This window comes from Dryobates pubescens, chromosome 9, assembly GCF_014839835.1.
Source record: "Dryobates pubescens isolate bDryPub1 chromosome 9, bDryPub1.pri, whole genome shotgun sequence".
Taxonomy (NCBI): Eukaryota; Metazoa; Chordata; class Aves; order Piciformes; family Picidae; genus Dryobates; species Dryobates pubescens.
The window spans coordinates 41,217,279-41,243,230 of NC_071620.1; the positions used below are offsets into that span (position 1 = coordinate 41,217,279).

A 25,952-nucleotide genomic window follows, 5' to 3' on the forward strand; every position below is an offset into this window, starting at 1 on the left:
TTCTGTGTGTTAGAACACAGCCTCAGCTTTCCCCTCCCCTCTCTCCCTGCTTGCTGTCACACCTACGCTTTTCCCTCTCTGCCCTACTTTTAATGTATATTCTGTTTCCAACATGGATCACCAAACCTTTTACCTCCACCATGCAACACCTTTTGCATTCAAGGTGTCTCTTGTTTGTGACTGCATAGTACAGTGCTAGGGTTGCTTAGCCTGGCAAAGAGTTGGCTCAGGGGAGACCTTATTGCTGTCTACAACTACCTAAAGGGAGGTTGTAGTCAGGTGGGGGTTAGTCTCTTCTGAGCAACCAGCACCAGAACAAGAGGACACAGTCTCAGGCTGTGCCAGGGGAAGTTTAGGCTGGATGTTAGGAAGAAATTCTTCCCAGAGAGAGAGATTGGCCACTGGAATCTGCTGCCCAGGGAGGTGGTGGAGTCAGCATCATTGGAAGTGTTTGAAAAGAGACTGGCTGAGGCACTTGGTGCCATGGTTGAGTTGATTAGATGGTGTTGGGTGATAGGTTGGACTTGGTGATCTCGAAGGTCTTTTCCAACTTGGTTAATTCAATTCAATTCAATTCAATTCAATTCAATTCAATTCAATTCAATTCAATTCATTTTTCAATTCAATTCAATTCCATTCAATTCAATTCAATTCTATTCTATTCTATTCTATTCTATTCTGTTCTGTTCTGTTCTATTCTTGGTGCTATGGTTGAGTTGCTTAGATGGTGTTGGGTGATAGGTTGGACTCGATGATCTCAAAGGTCTCTTCCAACCTGGTTATTTCTATTCTATTCTATTCTATTCTGTTCTGTTCTATTCTATTCTCAACATTTCAATTTCTTTCCCCCCCCCTGTAGTAACTACTATGCCATATTTACAACATTAGAGAGCAGGCATTATGCTCTCTAGTATAAATCAAGTTGCTTGTTTGACTGCAAACCTGTAGCAGCTTGGCATCAACAGAAACAGAGCCGTTCCCATTTACCTGAGTGTCCTCTGCCTGACATTGGATAGATCCATGCTTGTCTTTAAAGCAGGAGCCAGGCTGCCAGCTGCCACTCAATAACACTTTCTAAAGCTCAAGGAAGTGTTGTGCAAAGATGCTTTGCACATCTCCCCACTTTAAGGGATTCCTCTGTATCTGGATGGTCTCCTACTATTGATTAGAGTAGCCACAATGTTCCCAAAAAGCAGCCAAAAATAAAGAAGATGATAAAAAAAGCCAATGTAGTGAAAAAGGAGAGACATTACTCATGCCATTATATCATCCAGATGTCTTCCACCTATGAAAATATCTTTTAGGATCCCCAAGACTGCGCTGGGACCACAGGACATCAAAGCTATGCACTTGTCTGTACCTTTGCCTTTTATTCTCCCATGTAGTCACCGAGGCAAAAATTATCCTAACTATTGCTTTCCCAGTAGCTCCACTGCTGAAGTGGACCAACTGGGGTGAGAATGCTGATTAAAGCTTGGCTTTGTGCATTTTAGCATGAGGCACTGTAATTGATTTGGTTCTGGGCTTGGATTTTGGGGGTTTGATTTTCAAAACGCTGGGGGAAATTCTGCACTCTGCTGCACATGCTCCAATACTGTTTTAATGGATGTGTGGCATTCTCAGAGAAGACCTCAGTTTGTTCAGGGCCCGATTTAGCTGCCACTGAAATAAATGGAAAGGCTCTGACTGATGTCTATACAAGTTGCATCATTCCCTTAATCATTTCAAATGGGATCTAATGGTGAAATGCTTCTCATTAGAAACTGATCTGTGAATATCATCCCACAGAGCTCATCAATGGGAGTGCTAAAGCAATAATAAAAGCATAAAGAAAAAGGACTCATTTCCTTAGGTTTCTCAGTTGGTGATTTGCTGTAAACACTCTTTTTTGTTACAGTCAAGTTCCTCTGCCAGCATAAACAGATTCCTCCCTTCACCCCAATTACTCAACTTACAGCTCTAATGATATTTCATAATTAGAAACTAACCTTGCAATCCATCTTTCTAAGAGGAGATTTTGGTGTTGTATTTATTATACCACAAGCCCAGAGAAGCACACTTTGCAGCATTTCCAGTTACTCTGTTGGGGTCCAAACTGATGAGAGCTGTCTTCAGGATTTGTTGGTACAGAAAGTGATTGCAGTGTACCGGTTCCTGGAAGTCCCCTTGGAGATGGTTATCTTTTGGCAGTGGCTGAAATAGTCCTAAGCAGCCAGAAACCCACAAAAATTGCACAAATAACAGATCCAAAGTCAGGACTCACAATGCTCTACTTCTCCCATTTTAATAAGTGACAACTTATGCTTCAGCTGAGGAGACTTAATTCAAGCAAACCACAATACTCTGTAATACTGAACATCTGGTGACAGTAGGGAGCAGTGATTACTTGTCCCCAAGCAGGCTCCACCAGAAAACACTAACATTCATTACTGGTGCTGGCAAAACCATCTATTTCTGTGGATGACCTGCACATTATCATCCCCAATTCCCAAGACATCCTTTGCAAGTCTGCATCATGTCCACTTCCAGCTACAGTGGCAAGCCCATCGCTGTCCGGAGTGGTTAAGTGCCAGTGGTGTCGTAAACCTGTTGAGTGCAGGGGGAAATCTCCCACCCCTTGCCTCCTTTCCACTTTAAATCATTCATCACTCTGTTGTTACAGGATCATTTGGCATTCTGCAATGAGTACGTGCTCACAGATGAGATTGTGTTGCTAGTGTAGGCAGACAGAGCAAATGCCTCTCCATCTAATGCTCAGGTTATGGGCTTGCATTTACCCTGCTTATTAACACCAAAAAAAGAGATCAAACTGAGCTCGTGGCATGAATCTCTGTATTTAAACCTCTGTTAATAAGAGGGTCCTTAAAACCCTCCTCTCTGAACCCTCCCACTGCATTCACTTGCAAATCACTGTTTAGCTGGTAAAGCTCTCATCCTATGCCCCCACCCCCCCTACCCCCCTCCAGCCCCAAACATTCGCATGTTGAGCGCTGCAGCTCTATTAGCAGCAACATCTCTCTCTGAGAGGGACGTTTCTTATTAAGCAGGGGCACTGAATGGAAACCAATCAGACAGAGAATCCTTTTGGCTACAGCTCCCTGCCTGCCTGACTTAAAAGTGATGCTGAGAGAGACGGAGCCTTAGTTAGACGCGAGTGCAGCGCTGGAGATACGGTACCAGGCAGAAGGAAGGCAGCAGGTAGAGGAGCAGCTGGACAGACAGAGCTAGGTTCACACTGCCAGGCACGGTGAGTAGATTAACTTTCATCAGCATCGAAATTGTTGACAGCAAAAGAGCAGATGCTCTCTTAAAAGGAGCCTAAGATGTAAATTAAAGATGCCTCACAGATACTTTTTGAGGGAGTGGGGAGGCAGGGTGGGCAGAGGACTTTGGGGAGATGCCTTTGCCGCAGCTCAGAAAGAAGACGATTGCACTGAATTGCTGAAATCTAAACTTCTCTTGCTGTAGGTATGACAACTGCTCGAGCATATGAGACAGCTTAGCAGTGTGTGTGCTGGTTGGCAGCGCTGTGAGGCATTTTCCAGTTCTTGCTGCTGCAATGTAGCAGTGGCAATATAGCTTAACTTTTGTGGCAGGGTCCTTTTCCACCTGTCCACGCAGAGAAGCTATTTCCCTTTGCTTTCTTCCACGTTTGGTTTCATTGAAAACATCTAATCAAAGCAAACCCAGCGAGAAAGGATGAAAAAGGAGGAAGTCTTTGCTACTAAGAAGAATGAAATCCCAATGCTTTTTTTTTCCCTTTTATTTGGAATAGCAAAATTAGGGTTTGGTTGGAGGGGGGGTTATCTGTGTTGGGGGAGGGGGGGTTGTTGCTGTGATTTGGTGTTGGTATTTGTTTGTTTGGTGTCTTTTGGTTTGGTTTTGTAATATTGTGTTACAGAGGGAAGTGGCAGCTAAGGGTTCAAAAAGACTGGGAGCTGAGGGAAATGTCCCTTTGGATATTTAGAGCAGTAAGTCAAAGTCATCAGGCTTAGAGTGTTTTCCACAAGTGCTACTACTAAACCACCTTATCAGCTTAATATGTATCATCACACACCAGCCCAGAAATCAAGGGAGAAAGTAGAAAAGGTCAAACTGAGCATTTGATTTTTTTTGGAGTAACAAGCAGAACCAAATTGCCCAGTGAGTGACATTTTGCTTTGCCTTTTCATGTGCAAGAAACATGCAGCCACATCCATCCTATTTCACTGCCCGAGCTTCAAACAGAGAATGATGCCTACGAACTAACCCAGAAAGCAATATCCCTTGCAGTTGTATGGCCATGTGCATGCAGTGGCCTCTTGGTTTCTCACAGGTTTAAATGGGAGGTCAGAAAAGAAGAATGGTGGTTTCTTGGGATAATTCCCATTTTCAGTAGACAGAATTTACAACCATTGTGTCCATCTTGCTCTAATCAAAGTGAGTGAGGGACAAAACTCATCTTTTACTTAAATCACAGCGAGGTTATGCTTCTTTGCTGAGCACTCCACTAGTTTCTCGTGGTAAGGACAAGTATGGATCAAATGGCAAGTGCAATGCTTGCAACAGTTTCACTAAGGAGATCAAAAAGCTTTGCCTAGAGTATTGGTGGCAATGGTAGCAGTTGCTGATGACTTATCTTTAGAAATGATTGTTTGCAAGTTAATTTCTGCACCTAAAATGCTGACTTCTGTTCCAAAAAGTGAGACTGGACTACTTAAACATTTAGAAATCCCCTGTTCTATGTACTTTAAAAAATCATGATTGATCATTACTCTATAGGAAAAAAACCCTGTGTTGGTTTTCTGTTTGTACTATGCCAATCTGATGGGTAAAATACATTGCCCTGTGATTGATCCTCCAGTAGGCAATAATATTAACTCAGGAAAGGATTAAAGGTGTTTAAAGCTGATGTGATGATCCTTGAGGTCTTTTCCAACCTTACTGAGTCTATGATTCAATGATTTGCTATTAGCCAAAATGGAAGACTTACACGAGGTCACACCATGCCTACACTTCTGTCTGTGAAAGAAATGAAATGGCTTTTAAGTTAGACAGATAAGATTCACTTTCAGCAGGGAAATATAACTGTGTGGCTACTAAATTAGTTGCTAAAGTAGTTGTATAGTCTTTTAAAACTGCAGAGAATGAAGTCACCGTCCCTGGAGGTGTTCAAAAAAGGATTGGACATAGCACTTGGAGCCATGGTTTAGCTGTCAGGAGGTGTTAGGTTGGACTTGATGATCTCTGAGGTCTTTTCCAACCTGGCTGATTCTGTGGTTCTATGATTTCAGCACTCAAAGTTTTTCACCTGAGCAGATTATTTCATTTCAGAAGCAATTTTGCAGGTGTTAGGAAAAAGTTATGTTGAATATGTAACCCCTGCATCTCACTTCATCAGTAAAGGCAGTTTGGAGATGCAGCTTGTAGAGGAAAGGTGGAGAGAAAGAGCTCTGCCTTATGCTTTGTACAGCTTCAGGTTTTCAGCATTTTCACACTTGTTGGCAGAGGTGCCCCCTGACCACTGGAGCAGCCAATGAGAATGATTTTATTCCCCAACTTCTCTGCCTAGCACAATGCAATGTCTTAAATCCTCTTGTTTAACTGCTCTGGTCCACAACGCTCCAGGAAAGGCAGCACAAGATGATCCTGACCTCTGCTTGTGCCCTGACATTAGGACATGATTTCTGAATGTGCACAACATGGGCTGCAGGGAATCCACTGGAAGGGAGCGTTGAGAAGCAGAGGTAGAAATGAACAGGGCTGACAGTTTCCTCCGTGGATGAATTTGTTCAGGAGATAAAATAAGGTAAACTTGATTCTCCTGTCAGCTGCCCAAAGCGTGATGCTGATGGGACACATGAGGGGAATAATCACTTCAGAATTTTCATTTATTGCAGGGTAGTGCACAGAGAACCTGTGATCTGTTTTCAGAGATAAAGAAGACCACAAAACTACTCTCCTTTTCTTCTTCCCCCTCCTCCCCCTTCTGTTTCCCAGTGTTGCAAACTGTTCTGGAGGTGCAGCGTGGTCTTACAGAAACCCAAAACTCAGTGAGCAACCACTGATCAAAAATCATCCCAATTCCTGCACAAACCTTGTGCTTACAGGAAAACTGGGCTATGCAGACCTGCATATAAAACAACACAAGTATAGGATAATAGATAGATAAATAGATAGGTAGATAGATAAATAGATAGGTAGATAGATAAATAGGTAGATAGATAAATAGGTAGGTAGATAGATAGATAGGTAGGTAGGTAGGTAGGTAGGTAAGTAGGTAGGTAGGTAGGTAGGTAGGTAGATAGATAGATAGACATAGTATTATATATATATATAAATATTAGACTATATAATATATATGAGAGATATATATATTGTATTATATGTTTCTTTCATGCACTCTGTGCTGTTTAACTTCAGAAGGCAACTGGAGCAACAGCCTAGAGAAAGAAGTGCATCTCCCACTCATGGTCTTACAGAAAAGCAAAACTCAGATAGCAATCACTGATCAAATATTGTCCCAATTCCTGCACAAACCTTGTGCTTGCAAGAAAACTGGGCTGTGTAGACCTGGATATAAGACAACACAGGTATAGGATAATAGGTAGATAGATAGATAAATAGGTAGGTAGGTAAGTAGGTAGATAGATAGATAGGTAGGTAGGTAGATAGATAGGTAGGTAGGAAGATAGATAGATAGATAGGTAGATAGGTAGGTAGGTAGGTAGAGAGATAGATAGATAGATAGATAGATAAATAGGTAGGTAGGTAGGTAGATAGATAGATAAATAGGTAGGTAGATAGATAGATAGATAGATAGGTAGGTAGGTAGATAGGTAAGTAGATAGATAGATAAATAGGTAGGTAGGTAGATAGGTAGATAGACAGGTAGATAGATAGATAGGTAGATAGATATAAAATAATATATATATAAATATTATACTATACAATATAATATCTATGAGAGATATATATTGTATCATATGTTTCTTTCATGCACTCTGTGCTGTTTAACTGCAGAAGGCAACTGGAGCAACAGCCTAGAGAAAGAAGTGCATCTCCCACTCGTGTCAAAATGCCTTCTTAATTTCTCAAGCTTGCAGCAGGTGTTGCATGCAAATGCTATCTGCAGAAGAACAAGTCTTGGGACATGAATATGGATGCCTGAGCGCAAGCTCACTGCATTCTGCACGTGAGTGAGTTTTTATGAAGAGTAATTTGTAGGAACACAGCCAACAAAATTTTTTTTTGCTAAAAGGAGGTGGGTGGAAAAGGAAAATAAAGCAAAAGGGAGGTGAACAGAAAAGAGGCTTTATCAAAGCAGTTAAGCATTGTTTTAACCACTTTTACCTTTGCTTTTAAAACAAAACAAATAAAAGGAAATGACTGAGTGGCAAAAGGCCATTTGCTGTCCTGACTTTCAGAGGCTGTGCATGATAAAAATACCCCAGTGACATCAAGGCCTACTTGCCAAGCATGACTGAACAGGAGAGGCATATACCTTGATTAGACCATACAGTGTGCTTGCAGTGCAGAAACCTGGTGAAACTGGGATTTGGTTACTTCAAGGAAAAAGTTGTTAGCAACTTCAGGAGCAAAAATAAGACATGCTGGGTGCATACTGCAGCTTCCAAGAAAGCTCTCAAATGATTCTGTTGCAGGAAGAAATAATTTTTTTAATGCCCAGCATAATGTAACTACAGAAAAGACAGGGAGGGAAGTTTGTTGTTTATCATCTTCATCCCCCAGTTCATGTGGCTCTGAGCAAGCTGATCTAGCCTGAGGTGTCCCTGCCCATCGCAGGGGGGTTGGAACTGGCTGATCCTTGAGGTCCCTTCCAACCCTAACAATTCTATGATCCCATGATTCAGTTCCAGAAAGATGACAAAAGGAGGTAGGTGACCTTGTCTTGGTACAAAAAGATTATCACACAGAGCTTTCGCTTGTTCTCAACTACAGAGTAACTCAGTGTCAGAACGGGCTAGAACAAGGCTTCTGCTTTACAGAATACAGAATTAACCAGGATGGAAAAGACCTTAGAGATCATCAAGTCAACACCATCTAATCAACTAAACCATGGCACCAAGTGTCTTATCCAGGATCTTCTAAAACACTTCCAATGATGGTGACTCCACCACCTCCCTGGGCAGCACATTCCAATGGCCAATCTCTCTTTCTGGGAACAATTTCTTCCTACCAGTTCTATGATTCAGTGTTTGGGGATGGAAACAAGAGGCCTTCCCATCACTTTAGGCAAACTACACAACTCTCAAAAAGAATTGAGCTCAATTTGCATATATGTAATGTTTCAATTGAAGGTAATCAATAAGGTAATCAATAATGTATAGAAGCCTATGAAACAATATAGAATAGAATAGAATAGAATAGAATAGAATAGAATAGAATAGAATAGAATAGAATAGAATAGAATAGACCAGGTTGGATGAGACCTTTGAGATCATCAAGTCCAACCTATCACCCAACACCATCTAAGCAACTCAACCACGGCAAATAGACTAGACTAGACTAGAATGGAATAGAATTGAATAAACCAAGTTGGAAAAGACCTTTGAGATCACCAAGTCCAACCTATCACCCAACACCATCTAATCAACTCAACCATGGCACCAAGCACCCCATCCAGTCTCTTCCTAAACACCTCCAGTGATGGTGACTCCATCACCTCCCTTGGCAGCCCATTCCAAAGGCCAGTCTCTCTTGCTGGGAAGAATTTCTTCCTCACCTCCAGCCTAAACCTCCTCTGGCACAGCTTGAGACAGTGTCCCCTTGTTCTGGTGCTGGTTGCCTGGGAGAAGAGACCAACCCCCACCTGGCTACAACCTCCCTTCAGGTAGCTGTAGACAGCAACAAGGTCTGCCCTGAGCTTCCTCTTCTCCTGGCTAAGCAACCCCAAGCTCCCTCAGCCTCTCCTCACAGGGCTTGTGCTCCAAACCCCTGCCCAGCTTTGTTGCCCTTCTCTGAACACACATACATAAACATCATTTTATTTTAGGCAGTACTTTCAGAATATTCTAATCAAAAGTGTTAGCAATCAGTGGTGCAGAATTTGTGACATTGTGTATTTTGGCACCTCTGAAGGCAAAAAGAATCGGGGAAAATCAATAAAACATCAAGTTGTACAAGAGTGCTCAATACAGGAAATTAAAAAAAGCATAATGAGCTGACATCCTGAGCTGAAGATCTCACCAAAAATGATTGTGCTTTATTTCCTCTGTATCCCTCATTCAATACTGGCTCCTGAGGCAGTGACAAGCAGATCAAATGGAAAAGGTGTGAGCCGGGGATGAGGGTGAAGCTAATCCCATTGCAGCTGTTTTGACAGAACAGAGTACAAATCAGAGAATCATAGAACCAGCCAGGTTGGAAAAGACCTCAGAGATAATCCAACCTATTGCCTAACACCTAACATATCCTCACAACTAAACCATGGCTCCAAGGGCCACATCCTATCATTTGTTTTTGAACAGGGACTCCACCACCTCCCTGGGCAGCACATTCCAATGGCCAGTCTCTCTTGCTGGGAAGAACTTTCTCCTCACCTCCAGCCTAAACTCCCCCTGGCACAGCTTGCAAATGAACACTTCGTAATTCATCAGTTGCAGGTCATATATGATGAGAAGGTATCAGTAAACTACTCATACCTGGATTTAACAAAACAAAATATCCCCTATTTATGAACAGAACTCTTTATACAGATACAGATTATATGGTCACAGGAGGACAGGCTGTTAGGGGCTGGAAGGGACCTCATCAAGTCAAAACCCCCTGCCAGAGCAAGACCACGGAATCACAATGAAGAAGTTCCTTCTCATGTTGGTCCTGCTCTGGTGGGGGGGGGAGTTGGATCCAAAGATCTCCAGAGATCCCTTCCAACGGCTAACATCCTGTGATCATGTAATATATCTCTATCTTTGTCTCTGTCTCTGTATCTCTATCTCCGTCTCTATCTCTATCTCTGATTCTGTTGTCATCTCTGTCTCTATTGTCTCTCTCTATAGTCTCTCTCTCTATATATATCTCTCTCTCCATCTCTCCCTCCATCTCTCCCTCTATGTCTCCCTCTATTTCTCTCTCTCTCTCTCTCTCTCTTTCTCTGTCTCTCTCTCTCTCTCTCTCAAATACTCCAACCCCCTGATCAATTTTGTGGCCCTCCTCTGGACCTGCTCCATCAAGTCCATGTCCTTCCTGTATTGAGGGCTCCAGACCTGGATGCTGCAATTCAGGTAAGGTCTTACCAGAGCAGAGTGAAACCAGGGGTTTGCAATATTGTAATAGCATTAGCAACACTTATATATCTATCTCCCAGGAGGTCAGGATATGCATATCTCACAGGATATACAGGTGTGTATATACATATATATGTGTCTATGCATAGATTTATGTGTATGTATTGGTTTGTATATCTACAGATATATACAGATATTAACCCCATTAAAAAATCATGGAAATGACAAGAGGAATGCTTTATCTATTTATTTGTTTAAATACTAGATTCAAATGGACCTTCTTAAGTCTGAAGGGCTGCTTTCTGGCTGGTTTGCCTCTTTACTTTCCTGTTTATCGCAATGCTCTAACACAGGGGAAGTTTAGGCTGGAGGTGAGGAGAAAGTTCTTCCCAGAAAGAGTAATTAGCCACTGGAATGTGCTGCCCAGGGAGGTGGTGGAGTCAGCATCCCTGGAGGTGTTCAAAAAAGGCTTGGATGTGGCCCTTGGAGCCATGGTTGAGTTGTCAGGAGGTGTTAGGTATTGGGTAATAGGTTGGACTTGGTGATATCTGAGGTCTTTTCCAGCCACATTGATTCTGTGATTCTGTCACCTCATCTGGAGTACTGTGTCCAGGCGTGGAGCCCTCAGTACAGGAAGGACATGGACCTGATGGAGAGGGTCCGGAGGAAGGCCACAAAAATGATCAGAGGCTTGGAGCACCTCTGCCACAAGGACAGGCTGAGGGAGCTGGGAGTGTTCAGTTTGGCGAAGAGAAGGCTAATAGCAGCCTTCTAATTACCTGAAGGGGGCTACAAGAAGGCTGGAGAGAGTGTTTGCAAAGGCCTGCAGTGATAGGACAAGGAGCAAAGGCTTCAAACTAGAGAAGAGCAAATTTAGATTAGATGTTAGGAACAATCTCTTTACTATGAGGGTGGTGGTGTACTGGAACAAATTGCCCAAGGGAGGTGGCTGGGACCCTGCTCCTGGAGATATTCAAGGTGAGGCTGGACAGGGCTCTGGGCAACCTGATCTAGTTGAGGCTGTCCCTGCTGATTGCAGAGGTGGTTGGACTGGATGAGGCTTGGAGGTCCCCTCCAACCCAGACCATTCTATGATTCTACTTGAGGCCCCATCCCTGGAGGTGCTTAAGATTGAGGCCCCATCCCAGGAGGTGTTTAAGAGCAGGCTGGATGAGGCTCTGGCCAGCGTGACCTAGTGTGAGGTGTCCCTGTCCATGACAGGGGGGTTGGAACTAGATGATCCTTGTGGTCCCTTCCAACCCTGACTGATTCTATGCTTCTACTTGAAATGCTATGTGAGTTATTAACCTTGATGCTACTACTGCTAAGCAAAGAACAGTATCTTCAGCATCATCCATGAGGAAGCTTTCTTCATGAAGCAAACTGCAGAGCCTAATTAATTTGCTTTAAAACACATTGTGTTTCTCTTCTTACTTCTATTTGCTTTAAAACACATTGTGTTTCTCTTCTTACTTTTATAGAAGAAACAAATATCTCTAGAAATCATATAAATGCACACAAAAAAATGGGTCTTGATTAAGAAGGAAGACATATATGACACAAAGGTAAAAACATTAGGAGCCACATCTAGCTCAGTTGTTGGTACTCCACCTGAAACACTTAACAAGGAATGAGGAGCCTAATTTTTTGGTAGCTTTCCACTTTTCAACCAGCCTGAGATCTCATTAGTAGTGAAATTTCCCTTTCCATTTGGGAAGCAAATGTAAGGATTTTTGCAGTTCTTGCAGGAAAGGGGGAAATATTTTCTCTGACATATCTGGTGTTGAGGTTGGGTTTTTTTTTGTGGTGTTGTTTTATTTTCACTCTGAGGAAAATACATATTATTTGTTTTTTTTATTAGATAGAATAATTATAAAACCACAGCATCAGCACTCATCTTTAGGCTGGGTAAGGGAAATGCACAAAAGCAATTTCACTGCCTTCAGTGGGATGTTGTGCTGCAAAATGTTAGCATTCTGAGTGAAGATTCCACAATGTGGCACAAGCACAAGCAACTCCCCTGACTAATAACTTAAACATCTGCAAGAATTTCCTTTTCAAATGAGTGTGTCTTCCTGATTTATGGGGTTTGGGGTTTCTTTGCTACTACACGAGGCTGGGGAAGGGTCTGGAGCACAAGCCTTATGAGGAGAGGCTGAGGGAGTGGGGGTTGCTTAGCCTGGAGAAGAGGAGGCTCAGGGGAGACTTTCTTGCTCTCTACAACAGTCTCAAGCTGTGCCAGGGGAAGTTTAGGCTGGAGGTGAGGACAAAGTTCTTCGCAGAGAGAGTTGTTAGCCATTGGAATGTGCTGCCCAGGGAGGTGGTGGAGTCACCATCCCTGGGGGTGTTCAAGAGGGGATTGGACGTGCCACTTGGTGCCACAGTTTCATTGTCAGGAGGTGTTGGGTGACAGGTTGGACTTGAGGATCTCCAACCTCATTGATTCCACAATTCCCTGATTCCCTGATTCCATGATTCCCTGATTCCATGATTCTATGACAGCAGTTAAATACAGGCTGCAGGCAAACAGAAATGCATATAGTTCAGATGGAAAGCTCATCCTGGTCTAGGAGAGCATTCTCATGGACTTCAGTTACAAAGGAGAGAATGCTGTCACAGTCATTAATAAACAGAGCAGAGGATCTGAGAGCTGCAGAGGCACAGCAAGGGCAGAATTTGCTGTGAAGCTGAGCATCAGCTTCTTCAGAAACACCTGAAGTGCCTGACCCATATCAGAGCCTGCACCACGCTCAATGGTTCTGCAATCAGGACTGGGTCTAAATGTTAAGAGTGTCTTCTTTCCAGCCTACTTGTACCCTTCCTTCTGCACAGGGCTTGGGGTGTGTGTGCAGAATCCACCTCATTTTCTGTGGTGCACATGTCAGCAAATTAGGAGAGAGATAATATTGCATGACAAAGCCCATGTGTGTGCAAGAGCTGGATAAAATCTTGCATGAGTGGTTGTTTTTAGGAGCTGCAACACATCCTGCACCTCAGTCGTTGGTATTCAAAGAAATAAGTGGAATAACTCCGTGTTCTGAGCAAGGTAAATGTCAGAGGAAACATTATTGCAAAATGCCAGCAAGTACTGATTTCTGATACATCAGAGGATGAAGACAGAGGAAAATCCAGGGAATGTAAAGAATCTTTCTACCCAGGCTGGGAAAGAAAGGGAAATGAAAGCTTGTTCAGCTACCAACTCGAGAGAGAAATGCAATTTAAGTGTAGCTTAAAGTGAGATAAATATAATACTGGGAACATATTGCTTATAAAAGTAATGAATCCTTTTTTTAGATAAACTGAAGGGGAAAAAAAAAAAAGAGTGATACTTGAGTACTGCATAATTAGAAAGAGAGATAAGCATTCAGCTCAGATTTTTAAACCATACACAGGGCTAAGAAATCCTTGGTATAATGAGAAAACAGCACCAAAATCAATCAGGTGTAGAGGCAAGGTGAAGAAGCCATTGCTTTAAGGAATGTATATATTCCTTAATTTAATTGTGTGTGTGTATATATATACACAATTAAATAAAGGATAATTATACATCCTTAAGAAGAAGATCATTATATATATCATTAAAGAAAATGCCAGGCTGCAAAGCCTTCCAGTGAGACTTGGACAAACTGAGAGCTGGGCACAGAGGAACCAAATGAGGTTCAACAGGGACAAGTGCAGAGTCCTTCAGCTGGGGTAGAAGAATAAGCTGCAGCAGTGCAGGCTGGGAGGTGATCTGCTGGAGAGCAGCACCACGGAGAGGGACCTGGGAGTCCTGATGGATAACAAGCTCTGCATGGGACAGCAATGTGCCCTGGTGGCCAGGAAGGCCAATGGGATCCTGGGGTGTGTTAAGAAGAGTGTGTCCAGCAGATCCAGGGAGGTTCTCCTTCCCATCTATTCTGCCCTGCTGAGGCCTCATCCTGAGTACTGCATTTAGGTTTGGGCTCCCCAGTTCAAGAGGGACAGGGATCTGCTGGAGAGGGTCCAGTGGAGGGCTACAAGAATGATTAGGGGACTGGAGCACTGCCTGGGGAGGAGAGGCTAAGAGCCCTGGGGCTGTTTGGTTTGGAAAAGGGAAGACTGAGAGGGGATTTAATAAATGCTTATCAATATCTGAGGGCTGGGGGTCAGGAGAGAAGGGTCAGGCTCTGCTCACTTGCTCCCTGGCATAGGACAAGGAACAATGGATGCAAGCTGCAGCACAGGAGGTTGCACCTCAACACAAGGGGGAACTTCTTTGCTGTAAGGGTCACAGACTGCTGGGTCAGGCTGCCCAGAGAGGTTGTGGAGTCTCCTCTGGAGACTTTCAAGGCCTGTCTGGATGTGTTCCTGTATGACCTGAGCTAGATTGTATGGTCCTGCTCTGGCAGGGGGGTTGGACTTGATCTCTTTGGGTCCCTTCCCACCGCTGACATCCTGTGATGATTAAAGACAGAAACACTAGATGACTAATGTCAGATAAGAAGTAGGAAAAGTATAGAAACAAAAAGCCAACCAAGCCCTAACTGTAAGCCACTGAAATAATCAGAATGCTATTTATTGACTCACATGATTTGGAAGAAAGTTCCAGAACTTTCTGCAAATATTAGAAGAGCAAAAATCACAGAACCACAGAAGTGCAAGAGTTGGAAGGGACCTCAAGGCTCATCTAGTTCTAACTCCTCTGCCCCTGCTGACTGCAGAGAGGATTGGACTGGATGAACTTTGGAGGTCCCTTCCAACCCAGAGCATTCTATGATTCTGTGATGCTATGAGTCTGTGATTCTCTGATGCTATAATTCTATGAGTCTATGATTCTAAGATCCTGTGATTCTACCTCAATTCTTATTAAGACCACAGATCATATTGCAGGCACAATTTGTGTTGAAAACAAATAGTAATGAAGCACTAATTATAGCTCCCTGCATGACAGAGGACTTGAGTGATCAAAACAAGACAATGCCCTGCAATTATGGACGCTTTTGCCTCAGTAGTGGAGCATTCAAAGTAAGCCTGGTGCTATGTGAGAAGCAAAAGATAATTGGAGAAAATGTGAACATATTTTCAAATGTCAACAAGGAAAAACTGAAAGCAAAAAAAATATGGCTGGAGTAAGCACTTTGGGGTTTTAATTGCCTTCACAAAGCTCACATCCAAATGAGGAAACTTCCACATCTAGCATATTTCTCTATGCATTCCCTTTTACAGCTTCAACACTTGCAGCAAGCTGGTGTTAACAAATGTATTTGCTGAGGTATTCATCGAGACCAAAAGGGAAAGCTAAAGCTCAAGGAAGAGGAATTAACCTCAGGCTCATAATTTCTTTTCTGATGACTTAATGGCAGCTGATAACATCTTTTGGTGTTTATATGAGCATATCTTTGTTCTTCATGATGACTTAATGGCAGGCTGGACAGATGGGCAGAGTCCAAGGGCATAACATTCAACACATCTAAGTGCTGGGTTCTACACGTTGGCCACAACAACCCCATGCAGTGCTACAGGCTGGGGTCAGAGTAGCTGAGAGCAGCCAGGAATAGAGGGACCTGGGAGTAGTGGTTGATAGTAGGCTGAACATGAGTCAGCAGTGTGCCCAGGTGGCCAAGAAGGCCAGTGGCATCCTGGCCTGCATCAGGAACAGTGTGGCCAGCAGGAGCAGGGAAGTCATTGTGCCCTGTGCTCAGCACTGGTTAAGCCACACCTTGAGTCCTGTGTCCAGTTCTGGGCTCCTCAGATTAGGAAAGATGTTGAGCTGCTGGAAGCTGTCCAGAGAAGGGCAACAAAGCTGGGGAGGGGTCTGGAGCACAGCCCTGTGAGGAGAGGCTGAGGGAGTTGGGGTTGCTTAGCCTGGAGGAGAGGAGGCACAAAGGAGACCCTTATTGCTCTCTATAACTCCCTGAAGGGAGGTTGTAGCCAGGTGGGGGCTGGTCTCTTCTCCCAGGCACCCAGCACCAGAACAAGAGGACACAGTCAGGGGAGGTTTAGTCTTGAGGTGAGGAGAAAGTTCTTCCCAGAAAGAGAGATTGGCCATTGGGATGTGCTGCCCAGGGAGGTGGTGGGTCACCATCCCTGGAGGTGTTTAGGAGGAGACTGGATGAGGCACTTGGTGCCATGGTTGAGTTGATGAGACGATGTTGGGTGATAGGTTGGACTTGATGATCTCAAAGGTCTGTTCCAACCTGTTTAATTCTATTCTATTCTATTCTATTCTATTCTATTCTATTCTATTCTATTCTATTCTATTCTACTCTACTCTATTCTATTCTATTCTATCCTATTCTATTCTATTTTTGGTGTTTATTTGACCATATTTCCTTTCATGATGACTTAATGGCAACTGACAACTTTTTTTTGGTATTTATTTGAGGAAATTAAGTTCTGTGCAAAACAATTTAGTTCATGATAACACAAGTGGGTCTGGGGGGGCTCCAGCTGGAAATGAAGATAAAGAGGTTCTTTTGTTTCTTTCTTTTCTTTATTATATAATGTGGTCTTCAATAATTAAAGTGGTTTCATTACTTTGTATTACTTACTGGAGCATACCATGTTGCCACAGAAGTGGTGAACTGGAAAGCCATTTTCATACTGTATCATAGTATCATAGTATCAGTCAGGGTTAGAAGGGACCACAAGGATCATCCAGTTCCAACCCCCCTGCCATGGGCAGGGACACCCCACACTAGATCAGGCTGGCCAGAGCCTCATCCAGCCTGGTCTGAAACACCTCTAGGAACGTGAAGCAGAACACCACCTGGAGATCCTTCTCTGGCAACTGAGGGAGGGCTCTCAGCCCTGTTCTTCATGCTGCTAGCAGCTGAACCTGCTGACCTTCAAGGTCTGGTCCACCCTAATCAGTTCTATGATTCTGTAGTTCCTCACTCAAGGAGCCAGAGGAGGTGAAGCAATGTAAAAGCTCATGAAACATCGATATCAACAATTGGAAAGCACTGATTTTAAAACACGCCAGCTGAAGAAGTTCTCCTCCTTGTACTCAGCTCTGGTGAGGCCACACCTTGAGTGTTGTGCCCAGTTTTGGGTACCTCAATACATGAGAGATGTGGAGGTGCTGGAGGCAGAGCAGAGGAGGGCAAGGAAGCTGGGAAGGGCCTGGAGAATAAATCTGATGAAGAGCAACTGAAGGATGGTTAGTTTGGAATAGAGGAGGCTGAAGGGAGACCTCATTACTCTACAGCTATCTGTAATGAGGTTGTGGAGAGGCTGGTGCTGGTCTCTTTTCACAGGTATTTAATGATAGAACAAGAGGGAATGGCCTCAAGCTACAGCAGGGTAGCTTTGGACTGGATATTAGGATGAACTTTTCCCCAGCAAGAGTGGTCAGTGATTGGAATGTGCTGCCCAGGGAGGTGGTTGAGTCACCATGCCTGGCTGTGTTTCAAGGTGGTTTGGCTGTGGTGTTTGGGGCTATGGTTTAGGGGTGATCCTTGCAGAGTAGTGTTCTGGGTTGGACTTGGTGATCCTGAGGCTCTTTTCCAACCTGAACATTTCTATGATTCTGTGAAGAACACCAAAAGCTCCAGCCTAAACCTACTCTCTCTCAGCTTCAAACCACTCCCCCTCATCCTGTCTTTAGACACCCTCATGAAAAGTCCCACTGCAGCCTTCCTGTAAGATTCCTTCATGTATTGGAAGGCAGCTCTAAGGTCTTCCCAGAGTCTTCTCCTCTCCAGACTGCACAACCCCAGGTCCCTCAGCCTGTCCTCAGAGCAGAGGTGCTTAAGTTGGAAGGGTGCTCAGACATCATCAACTTTAACCCGCTGCCAAGGGCAGGGATGCCTCTCAACTAGACTTGGTTGCTCAAGGCCTCATCAAATCCAGCCTTAAACACCCTCAGGGAGGAGACACCCACAACTTTTCTGGGCAACTTATTGCAGAGTCTCACCACCCTCATAGTGAAGAACTTCATAAGATCCAGGCTAATCCTACTCTCTCTCAGCTTCAAACCACTCCCCCTCATACTGCATTTAGACACTCTCATGAAAAGCCCCTCTGCAGCTTTCCTGTAAGCTCCCTTCATGTACTGGAAGGCAGCTCTGAGGTCCCCTCAGAGCCTTCTCTTCACCAGACTGCACAATCCCAGGTCCCTCAGCCTGTGCTCATAGCAGAGGTACTCCAGCTTGCATCATTCTTAAGGCACTCCTCTGGACTCACTCCAACATTGTTTGCCCTTCTTATGATGGGGACAGCAGAAATGGATGCAGTATTTGAGGTGGTGTCTCAGCAGAGCAGAGGAAAGGGAAAGAATCACCTCTCCTGACAGTGCTTATTCCTGGATGTGCCTGTGAAGTTCCACACAAAGTAGCAGAAGCACTTAAAACACATGGAAACAGTTCTGCTGTTACACATATGGTCAAAATGCTGGGGCCAGAAAACTTTAGTAGATCCCAGAATAAATGAAAGGTAGCTTTATGCTTGGATCTGCTGGTCCTTAGGAGCTCTTTAGGCTGGATGTGAGGAAGAAATTCTTCCCAGAAAGAGAGATTGGCCATGGGAATATGCTGCCCAGGGAGCTGGAGTCACCATCACTGGAGGTGTTTAAGAAGAGGCTGGATGAAGCACTTGGTGCCATGGTTGAGTTGATTAGATGGTGTTGGGTGATAGGTTGGATCTGATGATCTTGAAGGTCTTTTCCAACCTGGTTAATGTTATTCTATTCTATTCTATTCTATTCTATTCTATTCTATTCTATTCTATTCTATTCTATTCTTCCATTCCATTCCATTTCAGCCTAGCCTAGCCTAGCCTAGCCTATTCTTTCCTTATATCCTATTCTTTCCTTATATCCTATCCTTTCCTTATATCCTATCCTATCCTATCCTATCCTATCCTATCCTATCCTATCCTATCCTATCCTATCCTATCCTATCCTTTCCTTATATTCTATCCTATCCTATTCTGTTGTCTGGCAAAAGTTAGATCTCTGTTTCTGAAACTCAGAAGCTGGAAGCAGTGATTCTAATGGACAGCCAAACTGCATCTGATAAATTCATGCTATGAATGCTCACATTTATGCACTTCTCTGAAGAGCACTTCCCCTTTCCTCCACCTTTTGTGCTCTCAAGGGCTCTCTTCTCATCTTCCTGTCCTCCTTGGTACACTTGCTCTGTCCCTTCCCTTTAGTTGCCTTCCTCTTTCCATGCTTACTCAGCATTCATTTTACTAAAAGCCAAGAGAGAAACTACAGTGTGTGTTTGGATTGGACAGGCTATGGTGCTTAATTTTAGTTGGGAACCAGAAAGGGAAAAACTATTAGCAGCAGCTGTTACAAAGCACATTCCATACAAGGTGCAACATAGATTTATGCACAAATTTCATATACAACTTCAGATATAGAACCATGGAATTGTTAGGGTTGGAAGGGACCTCAAGGATCATCTAGGTCCAACCCCACTGCCATGGGCAGGGAGACCTCACACTACAGCAGGTTGCTCACAGCCACATCCAGCCTGGCCTTCAAAACCTCCAGGAATGAGGCTTCCAGCACCTCCCTGGGCAACCTGTGCCAGGCTCTCACCACCCTCATGGGGAACAACTTCTTCCTGACATCCAATCTCAATCTACCCATTTCTAGTTGTGCTCCATTCCCCCTATCATTACCTGACACCCTAAAAACTCCCTCCCCAGCTCTCTTGTAGGCCCCATATGTAGGCTTGAATGAAAGTGGTTTCAACCACAGTATTTGTATTTGGACTTGCATCTCTTTCTCTGCTATCTTGCTTTCTGACAATTACACCACTACCAACTAATGAGACATGCTCACAGCCAAGAGAGCTTTTTGGGTAATGCAACAGGGAAATCAAACCTACACTTTAGTTCAAAATTACTAGAAAGGGATTAAACAACTCTCAGTGCTTCATATATGCCAGAACACAGCAAGTTCCACCTCGGTATCTGGAGATGTAAAGGGTGGGTGGCAAGAGGATGGAGCCAGGCTCTGCTTGGTGATGCCCAAGGACAGGACAAGGGGCAATGGGTGGAAGCTGAGGCATAGGAAGTTCCATGGAAACATGAGGAAAAAATGTTTCCCTGTGAGGGTGACAGAACACTGGAACAGGCTGCCCAGGGGGGTTGGGGACTCTCCTTCTCTGGAGACATTCAAAGCCTGCCTGCTTATAAATAGCTGAGGGCTGGGGGTCAGGAGGGAGGGGACAGGCTCTGCTCACTTGCTCCCTGGGATAGGACAAGGAGCAATGGATGGAAGCTGCAGCACAGGAGGTTCCACCTCAACACAAGGGGGAACTTCTTTCCTCTAAGGGTCACAGAGCCCTGGAGCAGGCTGCCCAGAGAGGCTGCAGAGTCTCCCTCTCTGGAGACATTCAAAGCCTGTCTGGATGTGTTCCTGTGTGATCCCTAGGTGATCCTGCTCTGCCAGGGGGGTTGGACTGGATGATCTTCTGAGGTCTCTTCCAACCCCTAACATTCTGTGATTCTCTTGTGCAAAAAATACCAGAATCCCCTCCTCCTCCCTGGGGTCTGCTGGACTCCCCATGTGCTATGCACAACTACCAGGAAGAAGCAAAGGGAATGCTCTAAAGAAATCCTGAAAGTAAAGCAAGTGTGACTGACCTCTCTGCACTTTTCTCTTCAACTCTTTCAAATACATTCTGCCCCCCCTGACCTTTCAGATAAAAAGGCAATCCAGTCCATGCTTTCCAGATGATGGGCAACACCATTGTGAGCGCTGAGCTCTCCAAGCAAAGATTTTATAGACCTGGATGCCTCATTGGTTATGAAGAGTGATTTAGGTTTTTTTGTGTCACACCCCCTTTTTGCAGAGAAAAATTGGCTTGGCTTGGAGAAAAGGAGACAAAGGGGTGACCTCATTCATGGTGATAAAGATGTGCAGGGTGAGTGCCCAGAGGATGGAGCCAGGCTCTGCTGGCTGATGCCCAAGGACAGCACAAGGGGCAGTGGTGGAAGCTGAGGCAGAGGAAGTTCCATGGTAATATGAGGGAAATTCTTTTCCTTGTGAGGGTGACAGAGCCCTGGAAGGGGCTGCCCAGGGGGGTTGTGGAGTCTCCCTCTCTGGAGATATTCAGGACCCACCTGGATGTGTTCCTGTGTGATCTGCTCTAGGTGACCCTGCTCTAGCAGGGGGGGTTGGACTGGATGAGCTTTCAATGTCCCTCACAGCCCCTAACATTGTGTGATTCTGTGAAGCAAGGTTAGCAAATAGCAAAAGCATGCTTCATTGATAGTTATATTTATAGTTTGGGCTTCTGGTGGGGTTTTGTGTTTGTTTAGTTGGTTTTGTTTCTGTCACTAAAGGTGGGAAATGTGTGCAGAGAGATTAACCTGTCTGCTCAGTACTGGTTAAAAAAAATAAGTGATGAAATCAAGAGTAAGATAAATAAATCCTTTTGTTGTTGTTGTTGCTGCTGTTGTTGATTTTTTGTTTGTTGTGTTTTAATGGCAGGATGTTTTCCTATTGTTTGTCTGGATTTTTCTTACTGTTTTTATATGTGATTCTATATTTACCATGAGGGTGGTGGAATTCTGGATCAGGTTGCCCAGGGAGGTGGTTGGGGCCCCATCCCTGGAGATATTCAAGGTGAGGCTCCACAAAGCTTTGAGCAACCTGATCTAGTTGAGGATGTCCCTGCTGACTGCAGGGGGGGGGTAGGACTAGATGACCTTCAGAGGTTCCTTCCAACCCAGAGCATTCTATGATGCTATGACTGTTTCAGCAAATTTGACTTTAATCCAGTAATTAAATTCACTGCCAATAAGATTATTAGCATGCACTATCTAGTTCTGAGAGGCTTTTTAGGGTGTCAGACAGTGATAGAACCAGGGGGAATGGGAAAACATTAGAAATAGGTAAATTGAGATTGGATGTCAGGAAGAAGTTGTTCCCCATGAGGGTGGTGAGAGCCTGGCACAGGTTGCCCAGGGAGGTGGTGGAAGCCTCATCCCTGGAAGTTTTCAAAGCCAGGCTGGATGTGGCTGTGAGCAACCTGCTGTAGTGTGAGGTGTCCCTGCCCATGGCAGTGGGGCTGGACCTAGCTGATCCTTGAGGTCCCTTCCAGCCCTAACAATTCTATAATGCTTATTCTTATAAAGCACACTCCTTAAACAAATAAATAAACCAAACTCAGACCAAACCTTATCTTTTTGTGCAATTTAAGGAAAAGGAATTAAAGGATACCTCCAGCTCCACTGTCTCATAGAGTAGAAGAATTTACTATAATGTTACAGCTCCCTCTTTTGGATAGCACATATCTGGTGTTCAACCACAAGAAAATTCATCATGTCCTCAACACCAACAAAACAGAACAGAAGCCTCTCTGTGTTGGTTTCTTTCCCCCCCAGATCCTGCTTCACAGTAATAATGCAGCCAATAAACCCAAGCTTTGTGGTTGTTGTTATTTTTTGTAAGTCATTATTATTACATTGCATACCTTTGCATTCCTCACCAGCAGCAATGCATTTCCCAGCTAGGACTGCAGCTGGGATGATTTTTTTTTCCAAGCTCTTTGAACATTCATCTCTCAAGTACCTAGAAAAAAAAAAACTGGGACATAAAATTCTCTCCTGGGTGCTCCTTATTTTAGCAGTGTTGTTAGTGCCAAATGAAGGAGAACAATAAACAGAAGATTGATGGGAGGCACTTAACCTAACTTAGTCTCTGGACAAGGGACCAAAAAAGGAGGAACAGTTTTTTTTCCCCCTACACTATTATTGCTTTGGTAGGAACTGTGAGTGAGAAATGAAATAAATGGTCATTTGTGTTGCTCCTTTCAAGTCTTCAGCATTAACTGTGACCTAGTTAAAAGCTCACAGGCTTCTGTGTGTAGACTTCAGGATATTCCTGAACATATCCTGGAGGAATTAAAAGAATCTTTTCTCTTGTTTTGGGTTTTCTTCACATTTTTTTCCTATTATATTTAGAATATTCTGTATTTACCATGAGGGCTGTAGAACACTGGGTCAGGTTCTCCCAGGAGGTGGTTGAAGCCCCATCCCTGAAGCCCACTACCTGGGGGTGGGTGACAGCCAGCTTACATGAGCCAGCAGTGTGTCCAGGTGGCCGAGAAGGCCAATGGCATCCTGGCCTGCATGAGGAATAGCGTGGCCAGAAGGAGCAGGGAGGTCATTCTGACCTGTGCTCAGCAGTGGTTAGACCACACCTTCAGTGCTGTGTCCAGTTCTGGGCTCCTCAATTTAGGAAAGATGTTGAGATGCTGGAAGGTGTCCAGAGAAGGGCAACAAAGCTGGGGAGGGGTCTGGAGCACAGCCCTGTGAGGAGAGGCTGAGGGAGCTGGGGTTGCTTAGTCTGGAGAAGAGGAGGCTCAGGGGAGACCTTCTTGCTCTCTACAACTCCCTGAAGGGAGGTTGTAGCCAGGTGGGGGTTGGTCTTTTCTCCCAGGCAAGCAGCACCAGAACAAGAGGTCACAGACTCAAGCTGCACCAAGGGAGGTTTAGGCTGGAGGTGAGGAGAAAGTTCTTCCCAGCAAGAGAGATTGGCCACTGGAATGTGGTGCCCAGGGAGGTGGTGGAGTCACCCTCCCTGGAGGTGTTCAAAAACGAACTGGATGAGGCACTTGGTGCCATGGTTTAGTTGTCAGGAGGTGTTAGGTGTTAGGTGATAGGTTGGACTTGATGATCTCTGAGCCCTTTTCCAACCTGGTTGATTCTATGCTTCTATGTTTCTATGCTTCTATGCTTCTATGATACTATGATTCTATGCTTCTATGATTCCATCATTCTATGATTCCATGATTCTATGATATCCAAGGTGAAAGTAGTTTTTAGCAGGGGGAAAAAAAATCCTTGCTGTAAAATCCAAGGTATTTTGTTAGATGGGAAATGTGAGGAAAGGGTAAAAAACTGCTAGAAGATATCAATCAGCACCAAAGAGTGAATCCTGACAGAGCCTAAACTTTTGTGGTTGAAGAATCTTTTTCCTTATGTAAGGCCAGCAGTCAAACAGAGCTGGCTTTATAGATATATTTCCATTTAATCCTGGACTTGGGTTTTACTTTGCCAAGTGTTGGAGGCATGCCACCACTCCCCTACCTTAATATCCAGGCAGAATTCCACACCACACAGCGGTGTGTCTCTTATGTCCCCATGTATGCTGCTGAGAGACAACTGGAAATTAAGGCTTTGGCAAAAAAAAAAGATAAAATCATGAAAAATTCAGTAGCACTATTCAATGACTTCAGCTGTCTCAGCTGGAAGAGGCTTTTTTCCCCCCTCCAAAATCCTTCCTATTGCTTCCTGGTCATCCTTATAGAAAATGTTGATAGGCAGGCACACATCATTTAATTGTTCTGCAAGCTCTTCTGCCTTTTTCACTTTCTATTACTAAAGATCAGTTCCCCAATATCCATAAAGATGTTGGGATACACAATTAAATACTTAGTGATATTTGTGTCATAAGATTGCTGTGTCCTGATGCCCATCTTAATTATTGCCATTGTAGAATGTTTTCACTTCCCAGGATCCAGGGCTGCAATAGGATAATTTCATTTGGCTGTGCTGGATAATTATTCTTTCAGTCCATCTATTAATAACTGCCACTTTGAAATGTTTGTTTGGGAATAACAAGATTAAGATGAAGGCATGCAAAGAAAGGCAACAAAGCTGGGGAGGGGTTTGGAGCACAAGCCCTGTGACAAGAGGCTGAGGGAGCTGAGGTTGCTTAGCACCCTCAGCCTCTCCTCACAGGGCTGTGCTCCAGACCTCTCCTCAGCTTTGTTGCCCTTCTCTGGACACATAGAAGCATAGAATAATAGAATCAACAAGGTTGGAAAAGACTTCAAAGATCATCAGGTCCAACCTGTCACCCAAGACCTCATGACTACTAGCCCATGGCACCAAGTGCCACATCCAGTCCCCTCTTGAACACCTCCAGGGACGGTGACTCCACCACCTCCCTGGGCAGCACATCCCAATGGCCAATCTCTCTTGCTGGGAAGAACTTTCTCCTCACCTCAAGCCTAAACTTAACCTGGCACAGCTTGAGACTGTGTCCTCTTGTTCTGGTGCTGGCTGTCTGGGAGAAGAGACCAGCCCCCACCTGGCTACAACCTCCCTTCAGGGAGTTGTAGAGAGCAAGAAGGTCTCCCCTGAGCCTCCTCTTCTCCAGTCTAAACAACCCCAGCTCCCTCAGCCTCTCCTCCTAGGGCTTGTGCTTGAGGCCTCTCCCCAGCCTCATTGCCCTTCTCTGGACACGTTCAAGAGTCTCAAGGTCCTTCTTAAACTGAGGAGCCCAGAACTGGACACAGTTGTCAAGCCACAATTGTCTTGACACTTGTTGCATAGAAGAAGAGATGGACCCTGACCTGTCTCCAGCCTCCTTTGGAGAAGTGTAGAGGGCCATGATGTTCCCCTCAGCTAACTCTCCTTTTCACTGTTCACCCCCTAAGCCATACTACTAAGGAGTGAAATCAACATATTGCTGCAATAATGCTTGCAGAAATCACACAGATAAAAATTGGGAGGAAATTCATTTGCAGGAAGTATACATTTATTTAATATAAAATACCTATTGCTGCATAAACCAAGAAGGGATAAAAATACTATAGAATAAAGAGGATGTGACTGACATTCACATCCCTATGTGCAGATTAACTAGGCACTTTCTTTTTATTTCCCCTCCCTGTTACATAATTGAGTTAATTTATTTTCTGTGAAGCTAGATATTTTATGACTTCTCTTAGCAGTGTGGAGCTACTTCTCCCAGCAGCAAGGAGCACAGTCACAGCTATGGTCCCTCAT

General features: G+C 44.3%; 1 protein-coding gene across 1 annotated transcript in view; it reads left to right on the top strand.

Moving 5' to 3' along the window:
- The first annotated feature begins 2,961 nt into the window (after positions 1-2,961).
- CDH9 (cadherin 9) overlaps positions 2,962-25,952 on the top strand; it is a 133,333-nt gene continuing 110,342 nt past the window's right edge. The window contains exon 1 of the mRNA XM_009907619.2: positions 2,962-3,247. The gene's annotated coding sequence lies outside the window, so the exon portion shown is untranslated. The remainder of the gene's footprint in view (positions 3,248-25,952) is intronic.